This window comes from Lactuca serriola, chromosome 2 (assembly GCF_051521515.1).
Source record: "Lactuca serriola cultivar US96UC23 chromosome 2, Lser_US96UC23_V15, whole genome shotgun sequence".
NCBI lineage: Eukaryota > Viridiplantae > Streptophyta > Magnoliopsida > Asterales > Asteraceae > Lactuca > Lactuca serriola.
Window position 1 is genome coordinate 148,211,308 of NC_136409.1, and position 27,861 is coordinate 148,239,168.

Below are 27,861 nucleotides of genomic sequence, written 5' to 3' on the forward strand. Positions count from 1 at the left end.
CATGTAACATTCTTCATCGGAAAAACAAACATCATGTGGCCTACTTCTCCACATCCATAACAGACCACTGATCCTTTTTCTAATCTGCATTCGCCCGGATGATTCTTTCCACAATTTCAACATGATGACGATTGAAGAGAAAAAGATTGCGACCTTCCACAGCCACAAGGGGCATTTTGAGTTTGCACTTGTTTACCAGGTTCAGTTCGAGTAGATTGAGCTGGTGGAATAGAGGGAACAGGAGCAGTTCGATCAATTCGTGGATGCTTCGGAACAAAAATAGTGGCACGGCGTATTTCTAAGTCATGCTCTCGTTTTCGAGCATACTCAACAGCGTTTTCAAATGACAGAACATCCCGATTAGCCACGAAATCACATATTTCATCGCGTAGTCCATCAAAAAATAACTGAATTTTATCGTCTTCATTTGGAATATACTTTGAAGCAAACCGTACTTTTTGATTGAATTGAGTTTCATAATCAATCATAGTCTTCCTCCTTATTTAAGCTCAATGAATTCTTTCTCCAATCTTCTCCTCATGTCCAAAGGACAATACTTCCCTAGCAAGCGAGTTTTGAACATTTCCTAGGATAAATTTTTTGGATAAGGTTTCTAAGTCCATAACTATATCTGGTATATACTTGACCCGACCCGGCATGGTCCATTTGGGTTGCATGGCATCATGCATTTGGATAAACTAAAATGAGTGAAATAATACTTATGGTTTATTAATATATTATAAGTTCTAATATATTAATACTATTATTTAATTAGTATTAGTCAAGAATTAATCTAGAATTAATTAAGTGATCAAAAGATGACTAATTAAATATATGGGTTGATTATGTAAATCATCCATAACTTTTATAGTGGGCTAATACTCCATGGATTATCAAGTTGGGTTAAAACTCATAGGATGCTCCATGGGAGTTACTAACTCATGGGTCATGGAAATGAAGAGTCATGTCACATTAGGGTTTACATGGTGTAACCCTAGATGTGACACACTATATAAAGAGCATGATATCCTCTAAAATCGGGTACACTATGAAAAGAAGAGGGCTAGGCTGATTTTGAAGTGTTATACATTCTCTCAAAGTTATTCCAAAGCACTTGGTGTTCTGTGAAACATTTGAGGCATCACACTTGGGGTGCTAGGCTCTCAAGGTTTTCAAGGAATCAAATCAACTACAAGTTATGTAATTCTAGCCATCTTTTATGTTAAAAGTTCCCTGCGTATGCTAGATAGGATTATGAACCATGAAAATCAAATTTTGCATGTATTTTAGACAAACCTAGATCCAAGGTTTTCTAGGTTGCATGTACACTTAGGGGTGTTAGAATGGTCATAACCCATTAAAATTCTCCTGGTCAAACCCGTTGAGAGCTTCATATGTTGCTTCCGTTCAGAACAAGGCTTCTCCGACAAGCATAGCAGAAGAATAACTAGCATTGTCTTCATTATCCACATGAGAAATATGAAATACTTTCTTTGTGTTTTGAATCCAAGTTAGAACAACTATGGGATTAAGGACAACAGAAAACTCTGTATCACCACTACTCTTGAAAGTTTTGAATGAAGGATGTCTCGTGTCTCCTTTTGAAGATTCTCCGGTGAATTTCTCTTTTCCTTTATCATCATTCTTTTTGTGCTCTTCGATAGTTTTCCGAATAACACCAGTAAGTTTACCCAATAGTCGCCCCTGACGAGGAGATACTTGAGTATTTACATCATCAGGTTGAGGATCTCTACCCACCTATGGTGTATGGCTACTCACCTTTTCAGTCAGTGCTCTGTAACATGGAGTAACATTGTATTTTAGAATATTAGGGTTTATCATTACCTAATACTCTACTTAAGTCTTTCCTAAGTTTTGTATCCATATAATTACAATGAATCCGTTCATATATTGAACTTCTGGCGGTTTAAGTCTAAATACCAATCCGTGGAATTTAGTTCACTTAAACTACTACTTTGATACCATGATTGAGAGACCCACACTTTCATAATTGAAACATTATTATTCCAAGCTACTTCAAACTACTTCAAAACATGCTACATGCATGTTTATAAACAATATTTTACATTGATAGTTTAATTACAAAAGACTGGATACAAACTGACTATTACAAAATGTTATATATTACATAACTACCCAGGATACTATACTTTTATACATATATGAGTACTAAATACAAAAGTAATAGTTTTAAACTATTCAAAATCTTTTAATAGTATATGTCTATACTGGATCCTTATTACCTGCAATGGTTAAGCACTCAGAGGGATAAGCGGTGATGCTTAGTGAGTTCAATAATAGATACAATATAACGTTATGCCATATATATACTTCAATACGGCAAAAGAAAAGAGGAACAAGGAACAAAAAAGGCATTTGTGAATCATTTGACAAGCTTTCCATATCAATCAATGACTTGATTCAAAGATATACAATCAATGAGACATAACAATTTCAATACTTGATATACATCAATAAAATTTTGGCCCAAATGGCACAATAGACATATACTTTCTGATTTAAACATTTTGGTAGATTTCAGGCTTTTAGCCTTATCTAACCTTCTACCAATGCCATAGGGGTAGAAGTCATTCTCTTACGAGACATGCTCTATACGGCCAGAGGCTACATACCAATACCACTGTGAATCTAAGTCCTTCCACTCATCACATGGTCAAAGGTACAACTTTGCTACCATAATAGCATGTAATAATAACACGGAAAAGCACATAGCACATATAACACATAACATAAAATTGTTCCTATATATTGAACTCACCGTGAAATAACCAAAGGAATAAATGATAATTTGGGCAGCACTTCGGCTCTAAAATATGACTTTCTGTGATAAAACCGGGGATTTTAGTTGAAAATCGGGCTTACACGGGCAAAGTTTCTGCAAGAAAATATGATTTTCTCAAGAACTTCGGAGCATCGGGACTTGTTTCGGGTGTCGGGGATGATACTGGGGCTCCGCGGGAGGGGGGGGGGGTTAAAAGCGGGCTAAAGAAGGTTTAGAGAGTGAGAGATATCAGAATTAGCAAACAAATCCCGAATGCTTCGTTTTCTATTTATAGGGTGAAATTTTGAGGTTCACGGCGTGAACCATGTATGTTCACGTCGTGACTTCGATCCTAGTCACCCCCTAGGCTTGTCGTATGTCTTCTAGGCTCGAATGGTGTCATTCAGGTTGTTCACGTCGTGAATTCCTATGATTCGCGTCGTGAATGCAGTCAGGTCTCGAAGTTTGTACTTTGAACTTCAAAAATCCATATCTTTTGCATACGAGTTCCGTTTTTGACGTTCTTTATATCCACGCGTAGGTGAGATTATGATCTACAGCTTTCGTTTAAACTCAGTCGGCTAATTTTGATATATTTCTAATATTATATATTTAACGGGTCGAGACACGAAAAGTCCGTTAAAAATTCATAACTTTTTCATCCGACATCCGTTTTTGTCTGTCTTTTACCATTATACTACTATTAACGAGACCTTCGATTCTCATTTAGGTTGTGTCTGCTAAAAATCACTCGATCTTTATTTCGTGTTTTTAGCTGTCTACTGCTATACCGAAACTTAGAAAAATCATAACTTTCTCATACAAAGTCAGACTTTGACGTTATTTTTATTAAAATTCTCGGTTTAACGAATACTACAATTTTTAGATCATAAGGGCTAAAAAGTAGTTTATCGAAAACTCACTTTTTACGTCATACGACGTCGTGCTGGTTCTGTCGCGAAACTTCAATAAGTCATAACTTTCTCGTTATAACTCGAATTTCGATGAGGTTTTCGCCAAAATGTTTCTAATGAGATTCTTTACAACTTTCATTAACATTATTTTCACATATTTCCAACTTCATATTTTCATTAATTTCAATAACTGACATTTGATTGGAATCTCATAAGACTTCCAATACATTTTGAATGATTGTATACATAGTTATACTTCAGTTCTAATAAAAACTATCTGTTAGAACTCAATACTCAAATTCATATAATATTTCACAATATTATTTATTATAAAACACGATAACTGAACGTGTATGTTACCAGAAGTGATATGGATATGTCTCCAAATTACATGCTTGTTTCCAAATTCAGCCTATTTTACATACATTCTTTTTGTGAATTGCATACAAAATTGGCATACAAACAAACAAAAATCCAAATTTGAAAATACTAACCTTTTAACAGTTACAACTAAAACCTATAGAACTTTAAATTACTTGTGACCAAAGGTGAGAATAGGCGAGTACATAGTTTGAATATTATATGTACATTAGTGTAAATATTATAGTGGGACAACATGTTATTGTTTTTGAAAGGAATTAATTTGAAGTTGTATTTTTTTAAGTGGTTAATTATGTAATCATCTAATTTCGGTTATTTTTTTGGCTTTGATAAAAGAAATCCAAATTTTATTATTAAAGGTGGTTTTGCAATCTTATCTATGATCGCTTTTTTTTTTTTTGAAGGTGTTTATAACCTCAAAAATAATAAGCTAATGGTGTAAAGGATGATCAAAGAAGAAAAAAGATTAAATATTAAAAAGAGGGGTATAAATTTCAACAGAAGAAAACTTGGTGGTGTAAATAATACGCAAAGAAAAAAGGGAAATAATTGGCCTAATCACAATAAATCAACTTTGAGAGATGATTCTTCAACATGTTGTTGAGATTTTTTTTGAAAAAAAAAGGAAATTAAAATGTCTCCTTAATAGGTATTTTCTAATTGTAATGAGGGTATAACTATCAATGTTTTTTATTAGTGTAAGAATGTGTAATGTCCTAAGATAGGGCTAGCCGATTACAAAATAATTATAATAATTATTATAATTGAAATCTTTGAATAAGATAATTATTTGTCACGGCGATAAATAGATGTTTTTGATAAACAATTATTTTGGTAAAATAATCTAAATGAAAGTCGTAGTAAACGTAAAAGCGAACTCGTGAGTATAAACAACGTCTAAATCTGACTATGTATGAGAAAATTATGATTTTTTATAAGTTTCAATACAGTAGTGTGCGCCACATAAACTGAAATTTAGATCGTTCGATTGTTAGACAAAACAATTTAAATAAGAATCCATGATCTCGTGAATAGGAACGCACGGACCATATGTGCGGCGTAACCTACTTTTCCCAGCCTATATGTAGAACTTATTTGCGGCTCATTTTGTCTCTAATTTACTCCCATATCCTCTCAAAACCCTCACTTACCCCTACCCCCTATAGTCTAACATCCCAAAAATAAGACTCAAAAACCATTTCATTTTTAAAATTACTAAAATAGTACATCATCTCGTTTTCATGAACCAAGGTAATTAAAGAATTATTATATCATCGTTATCAGAGTAAATCACAAAATGCGGAAACATGTGGTGTGTGCTCTCCAATCATACCTAACTCTTTCAACAGAAAATCGAAGTACCTGAAACATAAATTGAAAACCGTAAGCACAAAGCTTCGTGAGTTCCCTAAGATACCACATACCAAACATACTAAACTACATACTGGGCCCCAGCCGACATCGAGTCCCACTTGGCTTCGGGCCCCGCACGGTTTATTGATCTGTCAATCACCAGGCCCCAGCTGATACTGAGCCTCGTCGGATACATATAATCATATAAACATCTAATCATACTAACACATGTGATAATAACAATGACAATAGCATACCATACGGTCAGGCCTTGTCCGGTAGCATAAAACACATATTGATAACTTGCATATAGTATACTGATCAGGCCACACCTGGCATACCATGACATATCACGTGAAAGAGTCACGGAGACATCTAGCATCCTAACATATAAACCATGGGTCGACATTGGTGCCTTCGACCCGCTAAACCCAGCGAGGAATCTCACCTCGCACTGCCGAATCTCACAGAAAGAATCTTTGGCGGCTGGCCTACAAGAATCCTCGCGCTAACAATCACAAATTAGTCATCCATCAATAATCGGATCCGAACCACACTAAGTGTCCAAACTAGGGTAAAAGACCTTTTTACCCTCTCCATAACTTGCCCCAAGGCGAAGGCCCAATCTGACAATCCAAAGGCCCAATCCTAATTAGCCACCCAAGGCCCAAATCATGGCCCAATTTTCCAAATTGGGTCCAAATCCCAAATGGGCCTCCTCAAATAAATATCAGACCAAAACTTGATGGCCCAACAAGGCCCAAAACAACTTTGCACAAAAGATGGCCCAATCCGAAGCCCAAACACCGAAATCCTGTCATGTTGAGTATGTGGGGCGTACTCATCTTATATTCTAAGCATATTGGCTTAAGGGCTTGTACATTGCACGTACAGGCTTGTATGCCTAGTGTACTCCTCCATTCAACCCAAACTCAATTTCCTTCTTATTCGGCTAAGACATTGATCCCAAAATGTAATCTGACTTCTTTGACCTGGGTAATCACGTAAAAATGCTATCTTTATGCACATGCATGGCTTAATAAAGCTCTTAAAGCTCAAGAGGACTTTACAAGTGACTTAATGCACGCATGTGACCAAAAATCCCATAAAGCTTCCACCTTTATGTCATAGGAGGTCATAACAAGCTTAGATCTAAAAGAATAGGTCCTTAAAACGATCCAACTCCTCAAACCAACCCAAAAAGGGACCAAAAGCATAAAACAAAGAAATGAATAGATATAATCATTGAGAAGACAAGGTTTGAAATTGATACCTCAATAAGCTTGCAACAAGGCTGATGATTTTGGATTTATAACATTCTCACCAAGCAAAGCACCTTCCAACTTTTATACTTTTTCACAAGGAGAAAAATAACCACCAAAATCTTCTTGGGAACTCAAATGCACAACCATGGAGGCTAAGGGACGACTTCTAGGGTTTTGGAGGCTTAAAGATTGGTAAAGAGGCCAACCCTAATGACTTAAGGTGTTTATATATGGTGCAACAGCCTAAACTTAGGGTTTCTTATTTCCTTCGTACGCCCCACTTAATCCTCGTGCGCCCATCGTACGAGGCCTCCCACTCCCGATCAACCCTTCGCAGTATGCTAAGCGTACACCAAATTACACCTCGAGTAAAGTCTTCACACTAGTATGCCCCGCATACTACCTATTTTCGCCCCGCGTAGTAGGTTTTTTCCTTAATCCCTAAATTCATCTGAAGGCCACAAATTCTTCGTTATAAATCTGATTTCAATGATCCATATATCCATGAAGAGGTAACTAGAAGCTCTACAGTTTAATCAACTGATACTTGGCTTATAATTTCCTGAACAAATATACCGTTTTCCATAAAATCCTGAGTTGACATATTACCAAAATACCCCTTGGCTCCAAAACACAAACCGAACACCCGAATCATCTAAATTACATCACCCACCTCCAAATGAGTCCAGATCTCAATTATTCAAAGGTCTTGAGCATGCTAATACCAGATATTTCATCATTACCTCTAAATATGAAACAATTCTGAACAGGGCGTTATAACTCTCCCCTACTTAAATTAGATTTCGTCCTCAAAACCATTCCTTACCATCCCCGAAACGCCAGAGAACCCCAGCAACACAGCCACATCCTTGAGCATATCATAGCCTTCCCAAGGCAACCAAAACCAACCTTAGCAGGGCTCTCTGACCCGAAGATGAAGGAATCCTTAATTTCATGCAGAAAAACCACATCTACTTCCCCCGAATCCTGAAACCTCACATTGGTCTGACTTCCCAACAGACCGCGCATATTGAACCACTACCAGGTCAAAACACCATTGAAGCCCACACTTAAACAAAATGCTTTCAACTCTTGGTTGACTTGATGCTTCTATTGGGAACAAAATCATTTACCATATATTGCTGCAGAACACCTATACTTGACAAAAGACTCAAATAATCCTTCGAGTAGAGGACTCATCCCTGCAATGGTTAGACTCAGACGAGAGTTGCGCAACAGGGTCAAATCATTTACTCTGAGATTATTTACTCCAAACTTCAAAGTGTCTTGGTATATTCTTCGAAATAACAAGAAACTCTACACATGAATCCCAAATCAATAAAATCGTCTTGACTTATCTTGATGCCCCTTGCAGATAGAACCAAACCAAAACACAATCACAAGAGCCTAATCTACCATTGAAATAAAACCATTCTTTAACCCCGAACCCTTCAACTAATCTCCTTGGCACAAATATTTCTTAATTTGTAACCCACGAAAATGAAGACCTTGCCCACAAATGCCCGTGATTCCCCACATGAGTTCCCACCAAGAACCAGCTTAGTACCAAACTCATAACTCGAGATCCAAGGATCTACACTCGCATTTCCCCCAAAACCTTCTGATTCATGACAATCCCTCACTAAAACGGGATATAAATATTCCCAAACCAATGTTGAGACTACCAGTCTCACACCTGGTCCAGCCACCAGGTTCCCAAGAGATCAAATGACAAGGCTACCCAGCATAAACATCCCTCTGCGCCACTTACTGACATCATACTCAAACCTATAACCCAAGATCCAATACCTTGACCCAACAGTGTCTACCAGGTCCCACTTGCATTGCCATAAACACATGGGCCTCACCCACGGGTCCCACCCAATCTATTCAACGGAGTGACCTCGCCCACGTGTCCCACCCAACTAGAGTTACACAGGCCCGACTCCACCTCATACCCTAATGGTCCTCAAGTTAAATAAAAGAAATACTCCTCGACAATCCTATCCATTGTGCTCAAGGAATGAAATGATCCTCCTTTAAACTCGTGACCACCTTAACGATAGGCTACCCCAACTGCTGAATTCCACGATCGCATTGCATTCTTACAACACTTCTAACCAACCATGGTTACTACCCATTGTTTCACTACACCAAAACACCTCAACCCCAAAGCCTTCATTAACAAGAACATGCAGCGAGGCTCTAACACCACCCTCGACTAGGATCCATCCACAATCCTTCTATTCATAACAAAGAAGTAACCGACCAGCTGTTGGAAGTTTCCTCAACTCCCATCTTACACCACTTCATTACAAACAGCTACTTGGGTCATCTGTCCTCCTGACCAGGATATGAAACTTTCCCTAATTCCACACCCGATCCAACTCCTGGAAATTCTAATCGATTCTCCCCCACTTGGATTTGATGAAGCTATCTCTCATCTCTTAAATTTGACGGATTTCCAACCCATCAACTTCATATAGCTTGAACCGCCTATGACCTGTGTTTATCAATAATAGCTTTCCATTACTAGCCAATCTCGATGGTTGCCTAACTCCTGAAATGCAGAAAAATATTCCATGAATTCTTAGCAAAAATCTGATAACCCCACTCACCTGCCATGATAACGCACCAAATCCTTGAGTCCTTTATTCAAGTAAATAAAACAATAACCCTTGCATTGAACTGGCGAATCTTTACCCCAACTTCTTATCCTCAAAGAATCTCTGAATTCTAATCATGTACTACTAAAGCGATAATAAAATTTTCCCCTGACACTTCCAAAGACCAAACAACTCCTGCATCTTCATGCTACCACTCCCTACCTAACAACGGTAGAGATTGAACCCCAAAGGTTCTTCCATGAAAAACCGTCAATCATACTAGAATAAGCACTAATATCGTTGAACCTTGACTTCATTGGAGAACTAACCCGCTAACCCTGACCATAGATCCTCCAAAAAATACCCAGAATCGATCCCTATCAAGAACCGGAATAGCAACCGAACACACTAAAACCCGCTCAACAAGATGTGACCCATTAATGATTCATAAGAGACTTTCGGCATGCAGAATGGCATATAGAAATCCTTGATAATATAACCCAAACAAAAAAAGAAAATCAAACCCGAGATATTGCTTACCTAAACCCAAGAAAAATTCCAAAGCAATACAAATTTCCGATAATAACCCAAAAGAAGGTATAAGATAACATACCCACAAAAGCATCTAAAGGAACCTTGACCTCCTCCTCCTGAGTTACCTCAACAATCCTATTAACCGCCTGAACAGCTGAGGTCCGACCCATAAGCCTGGCAACCAATCTATCAATGATGCGCCCAATGATGTCAGGTAACTCCTCGGAAACCCAATCATGGAGTCGAACCTCCTGAGGACGTGGTGCAAAACTCACCTCCGATCCCAAATGACAAGAACTAACCATAGGATCTGCCTCCCTAAAGGATTCTAGGGATCCACAAGCTTTGGGCTCCAGATTAGCCCCCAACTGCCCCGCTACAATCTTGGCCTGAAAGGCCCCGAGATGACCATCCCAGAGCTCCAAAATATCTTCATTGACTGAACCAAAGATTACAGAGTCCATTCCAAAACATCGCAGGTAATCTCCGACGAGATGAACTCCCACATGCGCTTATCGACCGACTCAGTACCTGTATCTGATCCTAAACCTGAACATGAACCTCCTTCCCGAGAGCTCATCACCATAGAAAAAACAAAATGAAAAATGATCAAAGCATGCCCAAAAATGCTCATCTCACCTGCTCCCTAGATTCTTCGAAACTTTCCCTAATTCGAGTATGGATCTTGTTATTTTTAGTAGTACGGGCCCAATACTACCTTCCATACCTATCCATACTTTCTTGTGGAATCATCCCATTCCTCGAGGTCACCTTCCTAAATTGAGGCTCCACATGATCTCTAAACAGCACAACTAAACTCACTAAAGCACCTCCTAGGCTTTCCCTAGGTTCCTGACCTCACCCTGCCATCAACTGCTGAAGAACTCCACAGAATGCCAGTTACCCACCTCATGAATACAATCATATGCAACAAAGATTAAATAATCTTTCGAGTAACAGACTCATCCCTACAACGGTTGCACTCTGACAAGAGTTGTGCAATAAGGTCAAATCCATTACTCTGAGATTATTCAACCTTCGTCACATATGACTTAACGTATTCACTTAGTAGCTAACTACCATCACCTAAAAGTTCCACAAAGCACAAAGCAAGCTACATTCGTATAGTAGCACTCTATTCCATAGAATAACCCAAGAACATTCAAGCTCACATTCCATAACTCATGCTATGAACCTTCACTCTTCTACCGTCAACCTTATGCATGCAAATTATACCTAATCTAGCATCACATGCTTCCTAAGCTACAAGGCATCACATATCAAGCCAATCTATCACTGACTAATCAGAAGTAGCATGAAAGTCTACAAGCCCATATGATAGGCATACAAGGCATCTCTCGTAGCATTCTATCATGCAAATACTGAGCAGATCCTTAGCCCTAACTAACATATAATTCACAGATTCATAAATAAAATCATATCAGATAACATGTATGGGTATTTTAGGAAAACTTACTTCAGTTTGGTCAATTGCATGCACCATGTCCTTTCTTGTATTAGAAAATTTGTTTTTCCTTTTTTTTAATAATTTTTCTTTACCAAATCCTTAGTTTGAGTTCAGACACACCCGAGAGTATGTCTAAATCCCTTAAATCAAGGCTCCGATACCAACTTAGAACGTCACAAAAATAAGACCCAAAAAGCTTTTCATTTTAAAAATTACTAAAATTGTACATCATCTTATTTTCATGAACCAGGGTAATCAAAGCTTTATTAATATATCATCATTATCAGAGGAAATCATATAATACGGAAACATGTGGTGTGTGCTCTGCAATCATCCTGATCTCTTTCAACAGAAAACCGAAGTACCTAAAATATAAACTGAAAACCAAAATTACAAAGCTTATTGAGTTTCCCAAGATACCACATACCAAAAATACTAAATCCCAAATTGGGCCCCCAGCCTCCATCGGGCCCCACTCAGTTTACAGATCTGTCGATTACTAGGCCCCACCCAATACATATAATCATAAAAACATGTAATCATACTAACACATGTGATAATCACAAAGACAATATCATATCATCGGTCATCGAGCCCCACCCAATATCGGGTCTCCCGATAGCATAAAACATATACTAATAACCAACATACAATATACTCATCAGGCCCCGCTTGGCATCGGGCCTTGCCCTGTAAACATGCCATCACATAACACATGCAAGAGTCATGCAGAAATCTAGCGTCCTAACATATAAACCATGGGCCGTAATTGGTGCCTTCAACCCGCTAAACTCAGTGTAGAGACTCACCTCACACTGCCGAATCTCACAGAAAGAATCTCTGGCTGCTAGCCCATAAGAATCCTCGCGATAACAATCACAAGTTAATCATCCATAAATAATCGGATCTGACCCACACTAAGTGTCCAAACTAGGATAAACGACCTTTGTACCCTCTCCATAACTTGGCCTAAGGCCTAGTCCCAATCCGACAATCCGAACGCCCATTCTAAATTAGCCACCCAAGGCCCAAATTATGGCCTAATTTTCCAAATTGGGCCCAAATCCCATAGTGGGCCTCCTCAAGCAAATATCAGACTAAAACTTGATGGCCTAACATGGCCCAAAACAACTAAGCCTAAAAGATGGCCCAAACTGAAGCCTAAACACTGAAATCCCATCCTGCTGAGTATGTAGGGCGTACTTAGCTTGTACGCTAAGCGTATTGGATTAAGAGCTTATATGCCCAGCGTATAGGCTTGTATGCCCAACGTACTCCTCCATTTAGTCCAAACTCAATTTGCATCATAATCCGCTAAGACATTGATCCCAAAACATAGATTTGACTTCTTGGAGCTGGGTAATCATGTAAAGTTGCTAACTTTATGCTCATGCATGACTTAATGAAGCTCTTCAAGCTCAAGAGGACTTAGCAAGTGACCAAAAATACCATAAAGCTTGCACCTTTATGCCATAGGAGGCCATAACAAGCTCAGATCTAAAAGAATAGGTCCTTAAAATGATCCAACTCCTCAAACCAACTGAAAAAGGGACCAAAAGCATAAAAAAAATGAAGTGATCTAATCATGGAGAAGACAATGTTTGAACTTGATACCTAAATAATCTTGCAACAAGGGTGATGATTCTAGATTTATAACCTTCTCACCAAGCAAAGCACCTTCCAACTACTATACTTCTTTCACAAGCAGCAAAACAACCACCAAAATCGTCTTAGGAACTCAAATGCACAACCATGGACGCTAAGGGACGACCTTTAGGGTTTTGGAGGCTTAAAGGCTAGTAAAGAGGCTAGCCCTAATGACTTAAGGTGTTTATATAGGGTACAACACCCTAAAATTAGGGTTTCTTATTTCCTTCATACGCCGCGTGTAATCCTCGTACGCCCAGCATACGAGGCCTCCCACTCCCGACCCACCCTTCACAGTATGCTAAGTGTACACCAAATTACGCCTCGCATAAAGTCTTCACACTAGTACACACCGCGTACTATTTATTTACGCCTCACATCCTAGGGTTTTTCCTTAAACCCTAAATTCATCCGAAGGCCATAACTTCTTTGTTATAAAACCAATTTCGATGATCCTTATATCTATGAAGAGGTAACTAGAAGCTCTATGCTTTAATCAACTCATACTTGTCTTACAATTTCCCGAGCAATATCCCTTTTTCCATAAAAGCACGAGGTGACATACGTCTTTGGACTCAAAAGTCAAAATTTGATCCAAATGATACATACTCGATAGAAATTATTCTGATGGATGAGGAAGTATAAGATGCATATATTCAATTATTATTTTTGTAAAAAAATTATTCATATTCATATCCACTATATTTAAATATTTGTTATTTGTTGCTTTTTTGGGGAAGCAAAACTCATGTATCTTCTGTGAAGACATGGTTTTCAAAATTCAAGCACTATCTTAAAGAAGATAGTTCAATATACGTCCACAAACCTAACATCGCACTAAATACTTCCAAATTTAAGTTTTCTGATCCGATAAGAAAAAATGACTTTTATCACGATACAACTGGAAAAGATTATGAAAACTTTTCTGGATCTGCACACGGCTTTGATTTTGTTGACTTTAATACGATCGTTTCGAATAACATCTTGGAGTTAAACTCTTTTGCTTAATTCATTTAATATTAACTTTTGTGATATGACATCCTACTTTCTTTCTTTGGACTACAAATTGATCAGTTTTATTAACTTAAGCCTAAGTTTTGTTGATTTTGTAGATATTATTGGACACATTTTTTAATATGGGTGTATAGATACCTCTGAACAAGATAAATCAAAACACAAAATGCTCTTGCGTCTTCAAGATATAGGGTATTCACCATTATTACAAAAAAATATAATACAATTTCTTTTATATTATCTACAATATTTGTTTATTGTTTTAGGCATACTAAGCTTAAAGTAACTTTATAGGGTCAGAATGCAGACTACATGTGTGATTTTCTTACTAACAATAACAGCCTTGATCCAGTTGTTGTTATTGTTCAGTTTGTCAGAGTGAAGTTTATTAATGGTTTGTAATTATTTTTAACAACCATTTTCTAAAATTATATATATATATATATATATATATATATATATATATATATATATATATATAATATTAAATAATAAATTCTATTTTTGTAAGTCATCCTTTTTCATCCAGCTACTTTGATGTTAGTAGGTTGTTCAAAAATAATGATATCGATGAAATTGCAACCTACAAAAACAAGTACTTTCATTTATACTTTCCTTTGTATTTTTATATTTATTTTTTCATACTATAATAAATTTAATTCCTTTCTTTGTTATAAATGAACAGATTAGGTTCTCAAAATGGACAACAACTTTCATCAATTGCAATCAAGATGATCGCATCAAAACAAGACATAGAACACGATGACTTTCTGAAAAATCATTTGTTTTCTAACATTGATGAGTTGTTTGAACATTTGGAGGTACTTTACATTATTTTTAAAGTTGTGAGTAATACACTTTTGTTTTTAGATTTTAAAAGTGTAACAAATAAACAGAGTATATTGTTATAACAAAACTAACATACATTTTTGCAAACTAACATTTATTAACACTGAACATTATTTAAATTTTCAGGAAAAAACAGTCATTAGTGTTGGTACTGTTAAGGGAATACGTCAAAACATACGTTGGTATTACCTTGTTTGTAGTAACTGCAAAAAGTCAGCAAGACAAAAAGAGTCCTCTACTGATAAGGTTGATGGTTCTCATGAAGTGGCCGAAATCGTTACTTATGAATGTGTTAATCCTATATGCAAAAATATCCAAATTTCGGTTATTCCAAGATATTACATATTTAATTTACATAATAACAATATATGTTTATCATATTCGTGTAATATAATATAATTTTATACATTATTTAGATTTAAAATCCCACTTCGGGTTCAAGACAACACAACAACCTTGACTTTAACCTTATTTGATCAAGAAGCAAAGAAGTTCAAATACACAGTTAAGGAGTTGTATGATAAAAACAAGAAGGTATTATTTTATAGTTGTTAATTTTTTATTTATGTTATATATTATATATTTTACATACAAATTTTCTAACAATATTTATTTATATTTTAGCTGGGATCAGGTTGGAATTGTTTCCAATGGTGTTGAAAGTTGTGGTGGACAAAAAGTTGGCAATTAAGATTGATATCACAAGTTACAATGTCAATAATAAAAATAATATTTATGGGATAACAAGATTAACTCAGAATGCATAACTAATTGATGAACTAGAAGAAAAGAATCTTATTCCATATATTTTTTTTTTCAAAACTTAGATTTATTTTTTACCACATTGACCCAACTATATCTGACTCAATAGCATTTTGTTTCGTTCTTATGATGCAGCCTGGTAATTCTGGTTGATTCCAGATTGGTTCTTCAGATATTGGTTTCCAAGAGACCAAAGTTGTCAAGGTTGTACTTTTTAAATTATAATTATGAAATATTTCATTTTAATGTATAACAACTAACTAATTTTTTTATAGGATTCTTTTTCACAGGTGAAAATTTAACACCATGTGCTAGGGACAAATAAACTACAACAAGTCCTAGATAGTTGATTTCTACACCAACTGACTTGAAAAGAAACCTTGCTACATGCATGGATCTTGATGAAATGAAGAATTTGTCTACTTCTAAAACTGCTCGATTGTCACCACCAAATGAACAACCAACGCCTCTTTTGGTGCCCAAGAAATAAAAGTAAATGTATTTTACTTTTTACAAACAATCTTAGTTCGTGGTTAATTTGGTTTCCGCATCATAAACTCTAAGCCGTTTAGATTTTTAACTTTTTTTGGTTTTGAATGGTTTTTTTGGGATTTGATGGTTTTCATATTTGTTTCTTGAAAGTATATTGGGTTTTTTTTTCTGTCCTATGATGTCGTTTGCTATGTTATTTTGTTTTTGGTACAACTGATTTTAGACTACATTGCTTTTTTCTCCCAAATTATTGAAAAATTACACTCATATTTGTGTTTTGGCAGTTAGTTATATGTTTAAAGCAACATTGACATATGAAATATTTCTAATGGTATCAAACTGATAGTTTACATTAAAACAGATGAACCAATTAAAACTCATTTAAAATTACAAAAAAGTGAGAAATCTCTATACTAATAAAAGAGTAGTTCTTTTGTCATGTGTCATCATATTAGACCTCTTAATTAATGTGTTGCCACTTGTCAATATATTAGTTCTCCATTTTAAATTTTTTAGACATCCTCATTAATATGATGCTATTTGTCAATGCATTTATTCTCTATTTTAAATTTTAAATTTTATATTAATGTTTTCATTAATCCACAAATAAAAAATGTCTAATATATATTAAAAATTAATTTTACATATTTATGTGAATCAACGATTATAATTTCGCATAGCTAAAAAATATCTCTTAAATTAACAATTTATTTAAAATAAAAGTTTAATTAATTTTATAACCGTGATTCCCACGGGTTATAAACTAGTTGTTCATAATAAAAGCAAGAAATATGAATCACTAATTCATACACATAAAAGGCAAAATATGAATAACTAATTTAGATACATAAAAGGCAAAATGTCAAAATTCAAGTCATGGTAATATTACTTAATTTAGATTATCCTTTATAAATTTATTTGAATTAAAACACTTTCCTATATGGTATATTTTTATCAAAGAATATTTAAAAAAAAAAAAAAAAAAAAGAAAAAAAAAAAACTTCACTTTCTTTTACTACCATTTAGTTATTTACTTTATGTTTATATATAAGTTACATTTCTACTTTTTAAAATTTTGTTGAAAACAATGTTAATATTTAGTTCCAACAGTAATTATACTTGATTCAACAGCAATTTGAATTTGAAAACTAATTAGATGCTCTGTTTCAATCATGAAATTGGAAAAGTATGATCAGAAACTAAAAAACGATATCTAAAATTCAACTTTTACTTCACTTCTAAATATAACAATCTTATTAAGCAAACTGCAAACCATTGTTCACCATCAAGTTTTTAACCTATTAAACCTTATGATATGTTGATCGAAAAAAATATAGAATCCGTTGAGTTGGTGTTTCTCTTAGATGGAGTGTTTTTCCCATGTGTTGGTTGGCAACATTTCTGGGTTTTGCTCTAATTTTGATTGTTTTGCCCAAATGCAACTATATAAATGGCATATACTTATCAATCAGAGTTTGGTTTTCTCTTTTTATTAATATATTGCTTTACTGCACAAAAAAAAACTATTTAAAACACATTATAGTCTTCATATAGGTTTCAATTCCAATTCCTTAAGGTAATCTCCACCACAGTTACATTTGGGTCAAATTCCTGATCAGTTGGTTTCTTAATAATTACTTTTGTTTTGGAACGAAATTGGTTTCTTGATAAGTTAGATCCTTTAAATCAAACAATTTCCCTGGGAGGGGATTGAAGAAGAGATCGTAGAGATTTAGGGAGGGTATAATTGGTATATCACTTTCAATCAGAGGGTATCTTTCCTTCCACAAAATTTCAATGAGAACGTCATCACAGCGGAGAAAAAATACGAAAAAAAAACATTCGTTTTTTATTATTTTCACCGAGATTCATGCATACTTAACAAAAAAAAATTTAATACTTTCAAAATTTTAAAACAGATTATGTTTCCCTCCACAAAATTTGAAAAACAAAAGTTCAAACCTAAATTAAAAGATTATAAAACCCTAACCTTCTTTTAAGTCGTTTCCTTTGATGCATTGTTGTTTTACCGATAGTAGCTGCCTTTTTGCATTCTTGATTCATGCTGTCCTCTCCAACTACCTACTACAGATACGCAATTCTTTACTTCTTGAAAATCGATACTTTCAGTAAATATTGAAGTCGATTTGTAGGATACGTTTGCCTCCGGTCCCCGATTTTGTGACTCTAACAGATCTGTGAGTTTGTGAGTTTAACAGATCCACATAGAAAAACGAATAATATTTACCCGCACCAATTGGTTTCGTTCTTGATTTCTAGAGAGAGAGAGAGAGAAAGAGAGAGAAGTGCGATTGTACTGTGTGTTTGTGTGTCATAAAAATACAAAGGCGTGGATGAGTACATTGAAAAAAGATGTTTTATCTTCGAACTAAATAAAAATCCAATTTATTCTCCAACACTTAGGGGTCGTTTGATAGTTGCTGACTAAGAAAGTGCTGATTGAGAAAGGTCAGTCTGAGTAATAAGTTCTGACTGAGTAAGAAACTATGCTGTTTGATTATACATCTGAGTGAATGTGCTGACTGATACAAAATGACCATTTTACCCTCATGCTCTTTATAATAATAATAATAATAATAATAATAATAATAAAAGCAATAATAATAATAATAATAATAATAATAATAATAATAATAATAAAAGTAATAATAATAATAATAATAAAAGCAATAATAATAATAATAATAATAATAATAATAATAATAATAATAATAAAAGTAATAATAATAATAATAATAATAATAATAATAATAATAATAATAATAATAATGTATACAAAAAACTTCCAGCATAATCGACATTAAATATACTATTTTAGAGATTAAAACACAAAAAACCCTTTAGCTTTCTGGTAAACATCATTCTATGTATAGAGGAGACCCGAGTTCAATTCTCGTAACCTCCAATTGCACTTGTTTTTATCCAAGGCCAAGGGTATTATTGTAAAGTCTTGCTTTCTTTCTCAGTCAGACATTTCTTACCGAGTCAGATGACCAGAATTGGATTATCAAACACATTTTGCTAACCGAGTCAGCAAAAAACGTCTGACTTGACTCGGTCAGACGCATATCAAACGGGGCCTTACTTCTCACTGAATTACATATATGCTCCATGTTTAAGTAAATTTGCATAAATGGCCCATGTTTCATAATAATTGAAAAATAACTATTACATTAACTTGTGAATGATTAACAAAAATTTATGTACGTTTTTTTTTACTATCATACGTTTTTTTTGAACTAATATTTATTTCATGTTCAATCCTTATCATGTACTCTACCAAGTCTAAAAACAATTAATAATTTCTACTTTAATAATAGAAAAACATATATTTATGGTGTTGTGTTTACATCATACTAATGTTAATTGTTTTTAATATAAATAATATTTGTTCATATTTTATTTTATCAATGGTATATAAATATAGGATAGATATACTTTTTATATTAGGGTATATAAAAAGTAAAAAATATTTAAATGTAATGATATTACAAGAATTGACCGACTTACAGACTTTTATAAAAGAAATTGCAATTATATGTCAAATATTAGCATAATGTTAGTTTATATTTTATTTTCCTTTAATTTAATCATATTCTTTATTGCCTATCATCTTATTTTATAAGTAATTGTTGTTATTTGTTTGGATTGCAAACATATCATGAAGTCGTTTAATTGTAAAAAGAGTAGAAAATTAAATAGTTTTTATTTAGATAATATAAATAATATTAATTTGTCTACTACATCTATCCAACAAACTTCAACCCCTACAAATGTTTCCAACGGTATGTTTTTTCTTTAACATTTTTTTAAAAATTTTTGTTACAAATTTTTTAAGCTCTAAATAAATCTTTTAATAACATAAAAATATGATCATATATTTTCATATTATATAAATACAAACTTTTATAAATTCTATATATTTTCATATTACATTTCATTTACATATATATAAAAAATACATACATTCTCATCATTTTATATTATTCCACTGTACTAAAATAAAGTTTTACATTCTAGTTTTCTTTTATAACAGATGTCTTTAATTTTTATAACAAGTTGTTTTCTATAGATCAATCAAAAAACGTTGTTCATCAAAATGAAAATGCCCATTCCTATAAATCACGTGGAAACCAAAATACACCCCTATAATCTTCTCATTCATATATAAATGTTAGAACTCCGTTATCTAACATTTCAAATAGTAATAATTTTTGTTTTCAAAATTTACTTTTAACCACATTCTAATAAATTTATATGTCATCATTGTATTTTTTCAGCTAATATTAGTTTCGATAACTACGCCACTTCAACGTTACAAAATAAATACAATACTCTGTACTTTGTAATGGTATGACATCGAGAAATGCATATACAATAACTGGTTCTTCATAATCAATCAAGTTAAATCCAGGATGTCATAAATTTAAAAAGGAAGTTGGAACATTTATCTCCTATTCCATTGATTGACTTACAGCAGATGTAGAAAAATATACATGAAGTCATTACTGAAAACATAATAGTTGGTATTTCCAAAGGTAATCCATATATATATATATATATATATATATATATATATATATATATATATATATATATATATATATATATATATATATATATATCCATTCTCTTTTTTATTACAACTCTAATACTGTATTGTATATACTTATAAAATTAAATATTTTACTAATATCGCTTTATTTTATTACAAAATATTTGGATCATGGTGATCAGATTGTTGTATGTCAAACATGTCATTCAAAATTATAGATAAATGAATCCATTAGAGAAAAACAAAAAGGGAACACAGATTATTCATTATGTTGTTGTTATGACAAGGTTCAACTACCAAATTTAGAGAACGCATCGCTAACTTATGAAAGAATGTTTCTAGCAACAGATTCTAAAAGCAAAAATTTCATGAAAAACATTCCATGTTACAATTAAATGTTTTCGTTTACGTCGATAGGTGGTAAAATTGATTCTTCAATCAATACAGGAAATGCTCCATACATTTTCAGACTTGGTGGCCAAAATTATCATAGTATTGGAAGTTTTTTACTAGCAAATGGATCACAACCAAAATTCTCTCAGTTATACATTTATGATACCGAGAACGAAAATTCAAATAGACTAAGATGCTTTGGGTATATTTTCAAACTTCTTATTCATACTTAATTTTAATCATTTTCTATTTTTTACTAATATTATGTATATATTTTTTTAGTGGGGAAAAGCATCAATCTACATCAACCAATAATGATATTATTGAAGATTTGAAGATGATGTTAGATTCAAATAATGTCTTGGTTAGCTCTTATAGAATGGTAAGAGATACTTTTAAAAAAATCCTCAAGTTGATATGAAGTTAAGAATTATTGGGAGAAAGGATCGAGATGGAAGGATATATAACCTACCAACTGCTTCTGAGGTTTCCACTTTAATTGTATGTGATATTTGTGATTCAGTTGAAAATAGAGATATCATTGTTTAAACGAAATCGGGATTTCTACAATATATCAGTGAATTGCATCCTTCTTACCTTCCTCTCCAATATCCACTACTATTTCCATATGGGGATGATGGTTACATCGTTGATATTCTTCATAGAGGTGTTACATCTACAACCAATAGCAAGCGTGCGAAATGTACAATGAGAGAACTTTTCGCTTTTAGAATTCAAGACATGGATCATTCGTTCTCACGGATTCTTAATTCAAACAGGTTGTTTCAACAAGTTTTGGTAGATATGTATGATGGGTTTTGGTCATAAGACATCCTATGTGCTCATACAAACCCTAATGCTTGGATCTAGGTTTCTCTATTGTACATGCAAGTTATCCAAGACTATAAACCCTAATTCTAGCATATGGAAATCGATATTAACATATAATTAGGTTTAAGATGTTACCTTGATTGTTATGTAGCAATAACAATCCCAATTCCTCCTTGAATTGACTTTGGAAGGCTTAGAGTCACAAGTGTCACTCCTCTAATGGCTCACAAACACCATAAGCAAGAGGATGAAGAGGAGAGAGGTTAGAGGTTGCCCAAAACCGTCTACAAACCCTAGAGAAGTCTTAGCCACGTTTTTGGGTCATAAGGGATCCATATATATAGGAGGCAATTAGGGTTATCTAACAAGGAAACCCTAATTTGGTTGCTTAAGCCCTAAGCAACCCATGGAGCCCTTTCCTTAAGGCCTTGGACGATTTCATATGGGCTTCCCCCATAGAATTCGTCCACCTTATAATAAAAGGCAATCCATGGCCCAAATTGCAATTATCTTATAATTACAATTCCAGTCCCTTAAGTTTAATTAATCTCTTTTAGTCACAAAACTAATTACCAATTAATTATTGACTAATATTAATTAAAAAAATATGATTTCTCCTTTAATATATTATTCTCATAATATATTAATAAATCATATTTAATCCTTTCTCTCCATAATTCATCCTATCAAGTTGCTTTGGTGAAGGCAACCCAAAAGGACCATGCACCATCGGGTCAAGTACATACCAAAATAGTTATGGACTTAGACACTAATCCAACAGTCTCCCACTTGGATAAGTCTAATAACTATTCTGCGTCTGACTTCAGATCCTGATCTGCAATCGTAGCTTTCCAAAGCCGCTGTCAACTCTGATCCTATCAGATACGCGTGTCCTTAGATAAGGGATCATATATTCCTCCATTCTAGATATCATATGAGATATGATTTCAAATCATTCTCTTTGTACTATATCTCGATTTACGATTTATGACGACTGACTAATTGAACAAATCAAATTAGCCCTAGCCCGGCCGAGCATTTACGTTTGTCATCACTAAATCATCGAGGGGCCCAAAGATATCGCTTTTATCCTACCTTGGATAAAAGGAACGGATAAACTTTGATGCAATGCTTGCTTGCACTCACTCACCAAATTACACACAATAATATGTTTTATAACACCAAGTTACTAGTGCGTTTACATATTATCAATGTGCAACCGATTTGCAAGATATAACTCACACATCTCGGTTTCAAGAATATAAGATTTTATCGTCTCACCAATCACTCGGGATACAATTCATGGAGTGATCCAAGTGAGCGTGGGTTTAATCCAATGCTCAAATCATATTCATAAGCACTCATGAACGTTGCAGCAAACATTTGCTTATGTATAATACTCTTTTAGACATTCCACACACCAATTCATGACAGTCTTCATTCATACCTACTTCCAACATATGAACGACTGTGGCCCGTTCGAATAATTTAGCTGTTCTTAACCAATTAAATTATTCAGGAAGTCAAAACATGCAAATGTAAAACACAAGAATAATACTAATCCCATATGGCCTCAAACCTTTGAGTATAAATAAAACACCTTTTATTTATCACCATATCGATTACTCATTATTTGTCGTTTCGGGTAATCAACTTCTTACTTGAATTATTACACTTGTCCCATGCTCTTAGCATGCACACAATGTTTACCTATGGTTCTTACTTTGTGAAATAGATCACATTGAACACATTTCCAATCATTCTCATTTCACAACTCCAAATCCTTTTCATAAGTGAAAGAATATCAAATTCTTGCTACTTATAGAATATGCTAGATTCTAACATTTTATGCAATGATCCTTTTGTGATTTCACTGCACCAAAGTCAAAAAGACTATTGCCAATGACATTACAAAGTCCTCTATCGGAGATTGTTACAAGACAATTCCTTAGATATGATGTCTCTCACTCAAAGTACATTCCTTTGAACATCCTTTTGCATAAAGGTTTCTAATCTAGTCATAGATTTTTCAATATTCAATTTCTAATATGGATACATTTCCATATTTTCCATATGACAACTTATTCTTAATAGAATCTTATCTATTCATAATAATGTCGATATGGTCCATCCAATATGGAAACATTTCCATATTTTCCATATGACAACTCATTCTTAATAGAATCTTTTCTATTCACAATAATGTCGATATAGTCCACTCAACACCATGCTTCCAACTACTCACAAGCAACCAATCCTCATTGAACTTTGGATTGTCCTTTGATAGTTGTTTAATTATTTTAGTCAAAACCGATTCTAGTCCCTTTTCCCTCTAAATGCGCTAGACATTTGGAAAATTTTAGAATGGTCAAATATTAAAGCATTTGCAATCGATCCTATACCCGAAGCGTATGGGACACGACACATAATGTTTTATTTGCTATGTTCTCAAAATTCGAATTGTGAAGAGGAATGCCGTAATCATAATCGAAATTTTAAGAACATACTATGTACCCTTAACTAAATTTATTAACATTTCTCAACCTAATCCTTTAGATTTGAAATGAAGCATAATATTCTCTCCCTTAATTATAGCAAAACAACTTTACAACCCTTACGACTTTGCAAGGTATAACTCTTGTTTTCTATAATTAATATTGCCAACTTGCAATACGTGCCTTAATAATCATACAATCATAACATTTATGCTCCCACTCTCATGATGATTATTATAAAACATAACACTTATGCTCCCACTAGCTTCGACATGTATTCATAAACATCTTAACTTCCAGAAAAACAATACCTATTGAATTTCTTAAGTCCATGTTTTTAATACTTAATGCTTTGATAATCTTTTATCAAGGCCTCTTTATACACCTTTGCCTTAGATAGTTCATATGTGTGTCTAAACAATTATGACTAATTGCCAAACCTCACAATTCAAATTATGGAAAGGGATACCGTAACCATGATTGAATTCGAGAATGCAATTTTACAATTACTATCTTCTTAAAATCTTTCTTAGTGAAAGCATTTCCTGCCAATCATTTTCATGAAGGAGGAAATCTTATAACACTTAGATTTAACGGTGTATTTGTTCCTATCCATGTGAATTTGTCAAAACCAAAGTTTACGACAAATTCAAACTCATATGGACCGAACTTTCTTAATCTTGATTTCTTGCCTTATGGTAGCACAGCTGCCCACCATGTCTTCCAAGTAGTTAAGCAGCTCACCTTTTCTTATCAATGTACTTTCCATTGATCAAGGTCCTTGCCTTTTATGCATTCAAATAAGAACTCATAGGACTCACATGCATAATTAACTCAACTGGAGTGGCACAGAAACAAAATAATGTCAACACGATATGTTGTAAACCTCAATTCGTGTGCTAGTGATGAATGTTATAAACCTTTTTAATACTTGTCAATAAACATTTCTTGACAAACAAATATTCAAGAGTTAGTGTAGTTTTTATCAAAACACTTCATAAATTGGTCCTAGTTGGTCTTTGTCTTATCGAAGACATCACAACTTTCCACATTTGATGAATGTTATAAACCTTTTTAATACTTGTCACTCATTATCACAATCTTAACTTTAAGACTTGTTATTGGAACGATGTACGATTGACTTCTTGATTTAACCATTTCTTCAATCCTTGATTCCTCTTCTTAAACATACAATTGTACTAAGACTCACTTAGAGGATCAATTGAGATATGGTTCTTAATCATTAAGACCTATCATAAAGCATAAAAGCTACTCTCCCTTCTTCTTAGAATGGAGAAACTTTTATCTTTCTACCTACATGATTCTTCTTATTCGTTTTGCTATTGATTTAAACTTTTTCAATCAATTCATAATTACACTTAATCTTGTAAGTATAATCATATTTACTAAACCTTTAGTAAATCATGACGGATTTCATTGTTACTCTTATGGTGGATTTGATTAACACGCAACTTTGTGTGCTCGATCTCCTAGTCCTTCACTTGACACTTTGTCAATGAATTAGTCTAATTTCCAAATATGAAATTTCTCATTCATCGTGCAACCAAGTTGCATAATTCCAAGTTTCTGTCCAATTGAAACTTGGGCGATGAGAAACTCTCCCTATTTGGTAAATTCTCGACTTTCCATAAATAACATAAATAAGAACCAAATCCATTATTGCTATTATTCAAAACATCAATTTTTCATATACGCCATTGCAAGGATAAATATATAATATAAAATCAAAACTTATTTTATTGCGGAAAAATTTGTCCTTACAATGCAATTCATTGAAAAACTATGCTAATACATCTTTCTTAGCAATCTAATTCTAACTCTAAGTAGTAGCTCAAGAATCTAATCTTCGAGAAATGCAATCGAAATCCATTCCTTCACGGTTGGATTCTGCTCACTTCTTCCCTTAAGCTTCCTTTCTTTTCTTCGATCCTACAAAACATCAATTGTAATCTTATCACATTATGTATTAAGAATCTAGAATAGAAGCTTAAAAGAGTTAGTTAATGGATTTTACCTATATTAGAGCCATACGTTTCGACTCTCCCATCTCTTAGATCTCTTAGTTAAATGGGCAGCTTCGTCTCCAATGCCCTTTCTCTTGGCAATAAAATCAAATTGACTCTTTTGGAACATCACATGGAACTACTTCAGACATTGCCTTTCTCTTATGATCAAACTTTTCGATCATAGCATGTCTTTCGTTGCCATTGTCTATATCCATAGAGGTCTTGAAGGCAGATTCACCAATCAACTTTGCTTTTCTATTGCGCCAAACCATTGCTGATTCAGCAGCAATAAGCATATAGGTAAGATCTATAAAGGGTCACGTCGTGGTTCATCATATAGTACTCTCTTACGAACTCACTATATGAGTTAGGAAGTGACTGAAGAACCCAATCAACAGCCATTTCCTCACAGACAATGGATCCCGACATTCTTAACCTATCAATGTGTGACTTCATCCCTAGGACGTGTGCACACACCGACTTTCCTTCTTTATGTTTACTTGCCAAAAGGGCTTGAGTGAGCTTGAACTTTTCAAGCCTTTGAACTTGTGGGTTAGAAAGAACAATTGGAGGAGGAGGAGGAAGTGAAGTATGATCTCTTGTTCCTCGATCGAATCGTGGAATATCATCTTCATGTGGAATGCTTGTTCCACAGGATTTGGGAAGACCATAGTTGTCGAACTTTGACATCTACAAAACGGGAGAAAACAAATTCAAGTTAGTTGATTGATTGAGTCCTTAGTAAATCACCCAAATGAGATACTAAGGCTAGGACCCAACACAATATTCTACAACTCGGGAGAGGGATGCCGTAACCCAAATTGCAGAACATTTGAAGGTAAGTGAACGATGATTCACTAATTTCCACCATGAAAAACGAAAAAGAAATTCAAGTTTTAAATCTATGAAAACTCCTAGATCCTTTGAGATTCATTGAACTTTCAATGGCATGTTTAAATCTCGATATGCCCCTCTTGTTTGTGACTGGGATGCCGAGGATCACAAAGCGGGTGTGAATAACCATGCAAACTTACATGGTGTCCTCACATGTTACAGTCACCTATTCGATGTGCCGGTAAACCACACACGCTCCACCGAACTATGACAAACATTGAGTCACCCTTTGCTACCTTTGCTTAGAACCATTTAGTGTGCCGGTAAACCACACACGCTCCACTAACGTCTTCGCAAGGGCAAAAAGTGTAATTTCATGGAATTGCATCAATTCACTTTTGCCTAAGTAACTAAGATTGGGAATTTGTAAAACATTTAGTTACTTTTGTATATCATTATACGTATAATGGAAGGTTTTCGTCCTATCCTACCCGTTCGGCTAACGACCCTCCACTAGTCAAGAGTACGGTGGGTAAGAGTGGATACCCATTCAATCGCCACTTTATAGGCAATTTCCTTAAACACCTCTTATAGACCAGCTTCGTGAATGAGACCTA

At 34.2% G+C, this 27,861-nt stretch overlaps 1 long non-coding RNA gene across 2 annotated transcripts; it reads right to left on the minus strand.

Annotated features, from left to right (window-relative positions):
• Positions 1 to 1,042: 1,042 nt before the first annotated feature.
• LOC145086961 (uncharacterized) lies at positions 1,043 to 18,387 on the minus strand. Of its 2 annotated transcripts, none has more exons than XR_013700703.1 (3): positions 18,079 to 18,387; positions 15,024 to 15,132; positions 1,043 to 2,264 (listed from the first exon to the last, which is right to left on the minus strand). It is a non-coding gene; the product is annotated as an uncharacterized LOC145086961 (long non-coding RNA). The 2 variants fall into 2 exon arrangements; XR_013700702.1 differs by lacking the exon at positions 1,043 to 2,264 and adding an exon at positions 5,281 to 5,460.
• Positions 18,388 to 27,861: the final 9,474 nt, after the last annotated feature.